The sequence below is a fragment of the Fukomys damarensis genome, unplaced genomic scaffold, assembly GCF_012274545.1.
Source record: "Fukomys damarensis isolate Sample0158 unplaced genomic scaffold, DMR_v1.0_HiC HiC_scaffold_2, whole genome shotgun sequence".
NCBI classification, from domain to species: Eukaryota; Metazoa; Chordata; class Mammalia; order Rodentia; family Bathyergidae; genus Fukomys; species Fukomys damarensis.
In genome coordinates, this window is record NW_022900914.1 from 61,776,552 (window position 1) to 61,787,581 (window position 11,030).

General features: G+C 40.0%; 1 pseudogene; it reads right to left on the reverse strand.

The window, feature by feature from the left end:
• Nucleotides 1-6,265: 6,265 nt before the first annotated feature.
• On the reverse strand, nucleotides 6,266-6,811 carry LOC117285707 (annotated as a pseudogene).
• Between the last annotated feature and the right edge of the window lie 4,219 nt (nucleotides 6,812-11,030).

Below are 11,030 nucleotides of genomic sequence, written 5' to 3' on the forward strand. Positions count from 1 at the left end.
CCATCTGGGCTTCCTTTCTATCTCTGAAGGTTTTGAGTTTTTCTTCCCGTTAGGGTCTTCTGCTTCTCACTACCAATTTTCCTGCCTCCAAGCCTTCCAAGCCAGCCTAAAATTCCATCCCCATTATGACTTTGGCTCTGGTGATGGTTTGGGGGTCTCTTTCCCTCAGGAACATGGGCTTTGGAAGGGGGAGCTTTGACCATGAGAAGCTCTCACCACTGTTGTAAGTGGAAGCCCTTGACATTCACATACACATTATATTTTCCATACTGCCAGTCTTCTTCACAGTGATGACCAAACCCCAGATTCCAAACATCATCCATTTTCCTGGAGTCCCTGATGCCTCATGTAGGTTAGAGTGAGGGGAGTGAGACCTATGAGTTGGGTGTGAGGTTTGAGGAACTCAAACATTGTTAATTCTGTTATATATCATTTAAGGAAGTATTTAAAAATTAAAATGAATCTGAAAACTTCCTTAGTATGAAAAAATTCAGAATTTTAAGTAATAGCAGGCCATGTAAGGGACAAAGAAGTGCCAAAGGGAAATGTTTTAATGAGTGGCAAAATGCCGTTTTGCACATTATTTACTTCATGTATTTGTGGGTGTCATGTCTTTCTCACCAGGTGGAATGAAGGGGCCCACTGATAGTAGTGTCGTAAGAGTAGGAAGTGTAGGAAGGAATGCCTGGGCCCTTTAAGAACAACCATCCCTAAAAGGAATGATCAATTCACTAATTTAAAGTTACATCTCAAAAACGTTAAACATTTATTTATTTGGTATACTTTAAACTAAAAAGTCATTCTTAAAATATATTTATTCACTTTTACAAATGTTCAATATCCTATTTACAGGTAGTGATTATAAATATTTGCTTGTAATATGGTCAACAAATTGTATCATGACAATCACCCCAGAAAATATTTTATTAGAAACATAAATTGAAGTTTACATTTTAAGTGGTAAGAAAGCTTCAGGAAAAATCACTAGATAGCAAAGGCAAGAAGGATCAGAAATGGAAATATGGTGAAATTTTCCCTGTATCTGATGTGACTCTCCATTGAAGGAAATGTCTAAGTGTGATCCTGAAAGAAAGAAAGAAGTGTGTCTACGTTGTCTTTTTTACACAAGCTGGTACTAAACTACATCTGGATGAACATAGGTACAAGGTGTACTGGGGAGAAACAGGAATTAAAGAAATTATGTTACCATAAGAGAGAAATTGTACCCTCAGTCTGAGTCAATGTTCTTTCTTAATGTGACTGTCTAGGAGGGGGAATCTAGGCAGCTGGAAGCCCAGCTGGTCCCTCCCCAGCTGCTTTGCCTGTGCTGCCTTCCCCAAACCCATACTGCTGTCCAGAGATCATATCAATGCTAGAGGCAGAGCTCTGGAAAGATTCTGCCTCTGGTGTGCCCCAGAGTGAGATATGGAAGCCCTCGCTCAGCTCCTTTGTCTCCTGTTAATCTGGTGCCCAGGTGAGGGCAGTAGGGTAAGGTTTTTCAGGTCTGTGACCTCTCAGTGTTGTTGAAACCCCTGAGCCAGTGCCTCTGTTCAGCATGAGCAGCGATTAAGGCTCACTGTAGTGCAATGATCCTGAATCTCCTGGGACAACATGGGCATGGGATATCATCTAGATTATGTGGTGACTCTTCTGTTTGATTTCCTATCTTAGGTATCACTGGAGAATCTGTGATGACACAGTCTCCTGCTTCCTTGTTATTGTCTCTAGGAGAAATGGCCACCCTGACTTGCCAGGCTGGCCAGAGTGTTGGCAGCTACCTAGCCTGGTACCAGCAGAAATCTGGGCAGCCTCCCAGGCTCATCATCTATGGTGCATCCACCAGGGCTCCTGGCATCCCACCAAGGTTCAGTGGAAGTGGGTCTGGTTCAGACTTTACCCTCACCATCAACAGCCTGGAGCCTGAGGATGTTGAAGCTTATTACTGTCAGCCAATGAGTGGCTGGTCTCCCCCAGTATTTCAGTGTGAAACAAAAACCTCCAAGAGACCATCTGAGTGTTTTGATTTACCAGCTGCTTCCTCTATGGGCAGGTGCACCGGTGATCACACAGTTTTAGCATTTCTGCCTGTATTTGGAAATTTAGTTGTACCAAACTGTAACTTCACAGCAGGATTGTTTTCCTCTGTTTTCCAGAATTTTTCTGTGATTTACTTATCCAGCTGGTTTCAGGAAATACTTTGGTGCTAAAGGCATCTGAGTACTCACATGAGTGGGTGTCTCTAAAGGCATACATGCCATGCCCTGTAAGAAGGCAACACCACTGACATCAACAAACGTCAAACTCAAAATGAAGAATTAAAAGTACAACTCATAGAGATTGTGTGCAGAGAAGAGTCAAATAAGAAAAGAAGCTATATTAGATTTAATAAGAGAAATGACAACCCATTGGATTCATGCTCATTATTCAGTAATCAATGTAATGTCTATAGAACTATAAAAATTAAGAACACTAAAGTTATACTGCACCGCATACTACAGCATACACTATTAAGTATAGAGATAAACCTCAAAGTATGTATGATGTCTCTACACTTAAATTTCCAGAATGTTGTTCAGTAAAATTGAAAAACCATGCTGGGGATTTAGCTCAGTGGTGCTGCTGCCAGCCTTACAAGCACAAGGTCTGGAGTTCAATCCTTGGTACCAAAAAACAAAAAAACAGAAAACAAAACAAAAAGTTTGAAGCAATCCTAAGGACATTACCATGGAGAAAAGAAGGTCCTTTCAGGAGTGATGTAGGAACCCCTGGGCATCATGTTTTTTAAAGAAAAGAATCCACAGAAATCATAACAGAAAAAAACAAAACAAAACAAAATAAAAACCTCAAGTTCATCATAGACCTAAGAATAAAATTCAAAACCTCACATTTTCTGCAAGACAACATAGATACTTGTGTGTGGTGATAATTTTTAGGTACAAAACCAATCATAATTCAGGAATAATCATTGATAAGTTGGAATAAATCATTTGTTCAATTTCAGAATGAAATACAATACAAAATTCATAAAATACATTTAAGTATGAGACCTTTTAGTTAAAGTCCTAATGTTTTTCACAGGAAAGTCTGTGCACCTCCTTTGCAGTCACAGTGCCAATGTTTTTGACTTCTCTGTTTGTCCTGTCTCCTATCCCTGTTGCTAAAGACATTTGGTCTGAGTCTAAGTCTACTGGGCGTGACATCACTTTCCATCCAGGTTTAAGAATCGACCAAATGTGCTTTTGATCACTTTTCCTGCAGCCATGGTTTGAAGCCATCCATCAAGTGGGCAGTTGGCCTGACCTGGAGAGGATGCTTATAGTGTGGCCTCTTCACGTCATGCAGATAGTGCAGGTTTAGAGACTAAATCTTTGATGTAACTTTCCACAGTCCACAGGTCACTTGGCAAGGAATTTTCCCACATATTTGCTCTGGGTGTCAGCATCTCAGAAGCAGTGCTGGAAACTACAGCAGAGAACATGAATGACAACACTTTGTCACATTTGGAAAGTTTGTAACTTTCTAAGATTTGTGTTTATTTGTTGAGCTGACCTATTTCCACAGTGAAACACATTCAACTGAAACACATTTTAAAAAATTTCAGCAGTTTCCAAAAGAAGATGTGATGTTAATTCCACTCTGCAATTCTTTACTCTAGGAAAGACAGCTCTTCTCTCTGATGACTGATTTGGTCCTGGGACAGGACCCGTGTTTTCTGCAGCTGAGCCTCACTAGATGGGAAGTAGTTTTGGAAGTGGAGTATCTCCCAAGATCCTGGATGTTTTCCTTAGAAATCTCAGGACTTCTGTTTTGAAAGTAATGCATATTAAAAGTACAGAATAATGGATTTATTTCTGCATTTGATATATATGTATATAATTCTGATTATTTTCATTCTAATTAATCACTTTTCTGTTCCCTCCCCTGATTCCTTTTCTCATTTCCAAAACTCTGCCTTTGAGTGTCTCTTATCACTTGCTTTTTGTTGGTTTAGGTTGCTCAAGTCAGAAGAAACACAAAACACTATCTTGTTGAATCTGACTTACTTCCCTAGAGGTAACATTCTCCACTTCCATACATTTTCAGCAAATGACAGAATGACATTTTACTCTGTGACTGACTAATATTCCATTGTACACATAACACATTTTCTTCTTTAAAAATCTGCTGTTGGACAATAAGGCTCTTTGCACATTTTGGTGGTTAATAAGTCAGTGGTCAACTTGAGTGGGAACACACAGCTGATTGGAGCCTGTATGGTTCCCAAACAGTTTGGAAGAGAACATGAAGGAAGGATTTAAGCTGATCTTCCTTGTTTGCAACTGATTTTTGTTGCAGTCAGCAAGGATGGTGAGTGTGCTTTTTCACAGAGCAATGGTCTTGGTCTTTGCCTTGAGCTTTGTCTTCTGACTTTCAGTGAAGTGTCTTCTGGGTCCAGCCCTCGGTCTCTGGCCTGCAAATGCAGACTCTTTAGGCTCCAGCATCAGTCCTTCCCCTCTAGTGCAGACCCCTCCATCTTCCTTTGTAGATATTTCTGCCTTCTCATGTGGACTTCCACAGAGCATTTCTGTGGGCTCCAGGCCTTCAGCTGGATTCTCTGGATCTCTATAGTGCCTGGACAGATCTCTTGCATTCTTCTACTTTTGACTCTGTTGGAAAATATGGTAAGCTAATCATGTAAATTTCTGTGTCCTGCATTAAATCTGATTTAGAGCATGTGTAGTCTTTTGAGGGGCCTTGACCCATCCCTGCAGGCTCTTTTAACCACTGAGTTATCCACATTGTGTCAAGCTGGAAGACAAGGCATAGGCTGGCCACCACTGTTCTAGCCTCAGCTCGCTCAGGCAGGAAACTTTGCAGCCCTCAGGAAGAGCTCTTACAGACAAGCTTGATGCAGATGGAGAAAGGCCATCAATTCCCAGACCTCAGTTGAAGAAACATCTACACCACTACGAGGTTGAAGTAGCACAGACAGCTCTATCTTTGTCTCTAGACTCCTTGAAGCAATGAATCTTCTGACCAATGCCTGGCAACTGACTGACTATAGCCACATCTCTACTTAAGTCTGTGCTCTCTCCGCATTTACCTGAACCAAAACAGCAGCTGCATTAATTCACCCAACACCAGCCTCAGTGGTGCTCCACATCCCCGGTACTCTCACTGCCTGGATATATGAGTCATCTCACACACACACACACACACACACACACACACACACACACCCCACACACACACACACGCACATACACGCGTGCATGTGCTTGATGGGTGTGCATGTTGCTGGTTACTCCTGCAGTAAGTCTCTAGTCTCCACCTATCCATTGTGCAATGCTGGCCTTAGGAAAAATACACTAAGAAACAGAACTAAGAGACAGAATGTGGGGTTCCACAATGAAGAAGGCACTGGATCCTCCCAGTCACTGACTTTTATAGGTAAACAATTAGGGTAAAGTTAACATGCAGTTTCTATGGAAATTAATGTAAGCAAGGCTCATAAAGAAAAAAAAAGCATTCTAGAACTGGGAACAATATAGACAGATTATATGGTTGCAATTAGGACATTGTCCTTCGATGTGAAGGTTTCAGTTGTGGAAACAGAATTTGGGTGTGAGTTATTCTGACCTTTCTTAGGAGGTAGGCTTAGGCCAGACTAACTTCTGTAATCGAGCTGATTGTGAGGTTAACTCTTTATAGCCTCCCTGGGACATAATCAATATTATGGTCCTCGCACATGTACCACTATAGTATGCTGGCTGTAAAGTCTTTTGGGAATATACCAAGAAATGATCTAGGCAGATAAAATAATATGTATGGTTTTAGATTTTGAAGAATTTTCACACTGATTTCTTCAGTGGTTGTACTATATATTCTTTAAGAGCATTGTATTGTGTCTATTCACACACAATTTTAAATAGCATTCATTATTTTTTGTGTTTGTGATGATAGCCATTCTGAGTCATGTGAAATGTGATTTCAGTGTATTTTAAATGCCTTTTCCTTAAGTAAAAACTTATTAATTTCTCCTTAGAATCAACACCCCTATGGGATCTCTTCCTCAGTGCTCACCAACACTCCCCTACAAGGGCTTCTTTAGAAACAGGAAGCTCTGGTCACCTCTTCCCATCATCTGCACTTTTCTCTCTGGTCACCTCTTCTCATCATCTGTCCTTTTGTCTTATGGGGAGCCAAGCACCAGTAAGAGAAATTCTGCTTTTATTCCCTGGATATCAGTTGGGAAGTTTTGTCCCATACAAAATACCTGACATGGTTACAGTCTCTGAGATGGAGGCAGCTGGTCTCTAAGGAGCTGAAGGGGTTTTTGTTGCAGTCTGTAGCACTGTGTGGATGGATACGTGTTATTCTGCTGACAGTAATAGGTTGCAGCATCTTCAGCCTCCACATTGCTGATTGTGAGAGAGTAAGAGGTCCCTTTCCACTGAAGTGAGTTGGGACTTCCAAGGCCAGGTTTGAGGTGTCATAAACCAGGAGCTTCGGAGAGGCTCCCAGCTTTTGTTGGTAACAGTGCAACCTGCTGGTGCTAACACTGGAGCTGGCCATGCAGGTGATGGTGACCCTGTCCCCTGGGGAAGCAGCCAGGGATGCTGGAGACTGGGTGAGCACAATTTGTCCATTGGACACTGTGGTGAAGTGGTTGAGATGAAAGGAGATAGAGGTTAGTACCAATAGAGACACAGGACGTCTTCATGCCACACAATATACAGAGCTTCATTCCCGTCTTACCTGTCACACTGACCAGCAGCAAACTCAAAATTTGAGCCTGAAAACCCATTGTGTTTCTGAGCTCTGCCCCAGGCTGAGCTGACCTCTTCTCTTAAGATAACTCCTTAAAAAGAGCTCTGACATTTTGTGGTTTCTGAGGAACTGATATGCAAATCATCAGAAGTAGTTTGGGGGCATTTTGGCTTACATATCATGTGGTCTGTTCATATCTTTGTAGAAATTCAGGTAGCATAAGAGAAGGAATTTCTCTGCATGTTTTCTGTGTTGGATCACACAGGTTATCTACAGGATTATACATTGAAAATTTTAATCTTTACATGTTATTTGCTCATGTTTGCCACACATATTGATCACATTTATCATGAAGAATTTATGCCTGTAAATCATATATCTTAGTCTTTCTTCCCTATTTCCCGCACCTCCCTTGTATTCTTTTTCCCCTCCCCAATTACAACTGCTCCATTTCTACTGTTTTCCTTCAGTCTCTCTCTCTAAAAGGACCCCTTTTCTGTACTTCCCCTTCCCCTCACTGCCTTTCCTAGTTTCCCTTCTCCTTTGACCTAGTTCTTACAACTTGCCAATGCCTATCCTCCATTTTGCTACTTATTTGCACTTGGGATTTCTCACGCAAGATAAACAATGTGATATTTAAACTAGTGTTGCCTGTCTGATACATTTAACTTAAGATTATGGTCACAAGATGCATCCCTTTACTAAAAGTAGCTTGTGTATCTTTCTTTAAAGCAGAGTAGTTCTCCACTGCTCATAAACACCACATGTTTCTCTCTCCATTTATCTGGTGATGGGCATGTGGGCTGATCAAAGGTTTAGGATTTATAAGAGTGCTTCTATGAATACGAGTATGCATGTATTGCTGTGGTATAATGCTTTTAAGTATTTGAGGAAGGTACCTACAAATGGAATAGCTGGGTCAAATGGAACCTCTATTTGTATTTTTTTGAGGAATCTGGTTATTGGATAAATGCAAATTAAAACAACACTGAGATTACATCTCACTCCAGAAAGAACAAACATCATCAAGAAATCAAGCAATAACAAATGCTGGAGAGGCTGTGGTGAACAAGGAACCTTTCCCCACTGCTGGTAGTGTGTAAATTGGTACAAACACTATGGTATTCAGTTTTCCCTGGATGTTTCTTCACAATTTCCTGTGAATGCAGAATTATTTAATAATAGCAAAGAAAATTTTCGTAGAGTATGTTACTCAATAACTCTGATCAAAAGAAGTGATATTTTGATCTCAAGTATCTGGAAAACATTTAAAGCTTAGTGGCACCCTCTGCTGGTGGGAATGCAGACTGCACAGTAATTCTTTGGAGTGCTCCACAGGGCATGATGTACTTTCTCAAATGTAATTTGTTATAATTAATGGTATAAAATTTAAAATATGGATACTGTTGACAGAACCTGCCAATAGGAGAATAACCTATAGACATAATATACTTTTGGAAATACCTGACTCTCCATTAAAAATAAATATGTAAATAAGTGTATCTTCATATTTGAAAAATTTTCAGCTGTTGGAGTTGTTTTAATTAATGCCATTGACTCCTTTAATTGTACAACATTAAATTTAAAAAGCAGGATTTCCAAACACTGGTATTCATATGATCCTATGTGTATGTATGTGTGCGTGTGTGTGTGTTTGTGCAGCTGGGGAATGAACCCAAGGCCTTGCACATGCTCATCATGCGCTGTGACACTGAGCCATACTCCTGCCTGTATTATTTAATGTTTGAGAATCTATGATCAGCACCACAGAACTATAGCATACACAACACAGTGCAATTTATTTTAAAATATTTAGTGTGATATACATCTCTTAATGTGACTTCAAATACTGTGGGTTATAATCATTATGTTAACAAATCAAGTAGTCACAGAGGTATATTACAGACACAAATGAAAAGTGGTGGGTTTATGTGTTTCAATACAGTAAATCCTTAGCTTTCTTCTGAAGATGAAGTGAATTATCGAAAAAGACTAAAAAGTGTTAGGATGCTGTTTAAACTGATACTGGTATTCAAAATTCTGGAATTGAATGAAAAAACAATTAAAATAACTAAAGTTGTTTAAAGATGGGATAAAATTGGCTAAAATGAAATCCTACCAGTGAACAAGAAAACCAATAATAAAAGTGGTTAAATATCATATACAAGCACTCTTCCTTTTGGTAGCCATGCTATGTTGGTTTGAAACAGTCAACATCAAAATTAGATCAGAGACACTAATCATGGCTTCTTCACACCCTACAACACTATGGAGAAGTAAAAATGAATTACGGATGAGGGACACACAGCATTTGAGCCTGGCTCGCAATCAGGGTGTTGAGAAACATGGGGCAGAAACCAAAGAATACACAGTGAGAGTTTCTATTAGGACACAATTCATTAGAGTAAATCCATGCAGCAGGTTCACAGCACTTCATAATCCCAGGCTGCTCCTGGAGAGCACGGCCCAGCCATCTTTCATCCCCGGAGTGCCCTCCCCAGGGTCAGTGTGCACTGGCTCCTCTCTCCACTGACAGCTGACTTTGTGATTGCTTTATTTTTTAGTCTGTGTCACCTCTGGGATTTTTATCTTTTCTGATTCCTAGAGCTCCCATTCTCCTTCTTCCTGAGTAGCTCTTCCTTAGTTGTCTTAATTCTAGATTATGGTGAGGCTGTATCTGGTGCCTTCACCTGCTCTGCCATGTTGGGCTGTATGTAACACTTGAAAAAAGTCTATAATAACCCATATGAGTGTTTTTCCCTGTGTATTTTAAATAGCAGAGCTCATTAGGTTTTTAAAGTTTAGCAAAGAGGAAGAAAAGGGCTAAAGGTGTAGGGAAAGTGGGAAGTGTAGGGGAAAGGCAATAAGTTAAAAGAAAAAATATGAGAAAATGAAAAAAATGGAAATAAAGTGTTTGTAAACAGGGAGAGGAGGAGAGGGTGAAGGGGGGGCAGGGACAAGGGGAAAAAAGGAGAACCAAGAACTGTCATATAAAGGTACAAGGTCCCAATAGTGAATGTAACTGTACTGCATACCTAAAATGTACCAATAAACTTAATTAAAAAATAAATAAAATTTTGTAAAAATGTAGAGCTCCTTGTACTCACAACTTCCAAATCAGTTTTAAATTTGAAACATGCCATTCATGCGAAGGTCTAGAATTGCTATTAACTTTAGAATGAAACAATTGGTACGATCTTTAGGATGCCACTTCTGTTGTAGAAGAACTTAGATTCCTTCAGCATAGTCTCCAATGACAAGGACAATGAATGAACTAAAAGTTGAGGGCTGAATGTTCTCTTCTATAAGTACGAGTCCAGGGACATGAGAAACAGTGGAACAGGTTAGGAGGTGCAGGAACAAGTCCAGACACACTCAGCCACCTCATCTTCCACAGAGGATCCAAAGACCCTCCTGGAAGAAAGATAGTCTCTTTATTTTTATTTTTATTAAAGCCCTTTAAATAAATATTTTTTTTGTTTTTTTTTCAGCTTTAATTGAGTTTATTGGTACATTTTAGGGATACAGTACAGTTACATTCATTGTTGGGATCATGTACCTCTACATGACAAGTCTTGATTCTCATTTTTTCCCCTTACCTCTGCCCTTCCTTCACCCCCTCCTCCCCTCCCCATCTACAAACACTTTATTTTCATCTTTTCATTCCTCACATTTTTTTCTTTTCCCTTTTTACTCTTCCCCTACCCAGCCCACCTTTCCTACACCTTTAGCTCCTTTCTTCCCATTTCTAAATGTCAGTAATCTTATTAGAATCTTATGCATTGTTGCATATTATTTACACCAGGGAAACTATTCTGTATTTACACATATGTGACTCATTTATTCCACTTAGGAGTATATCTTCAATATGTATCCATTTTCCTATGAATGAATCTATTTTCTCATTCTTTATGGCTGAGTAATATTCCATTTTATAGAAAAACCACAACTTCTTTATGCAGTTTCCAACGGATGGGCAAATAGGCTGTTTCCAAGATTTAGCTATTACAAACTGTGCTGCTATAAACATGAGTGCACATACTTCTCTGTGATATGATTCTTTTAGTTCTCTTGGAAAGATACCCAGCAGAGGGATGGCTGGGTGAAATGGAACCTCCAGTCCAAGCTCTTTGAGGTATCTCCATATTGATTATCACAGTGGTTGCAATGTGCATCCAGCTAACAGCACAACCAGGAGGCCCGAGAGCACCAGGGGTGTGAGAAATAATACAGAGTCCACCCTCGTGGCTGGACAATCCTCACCTGTCTGCTCCAATAAA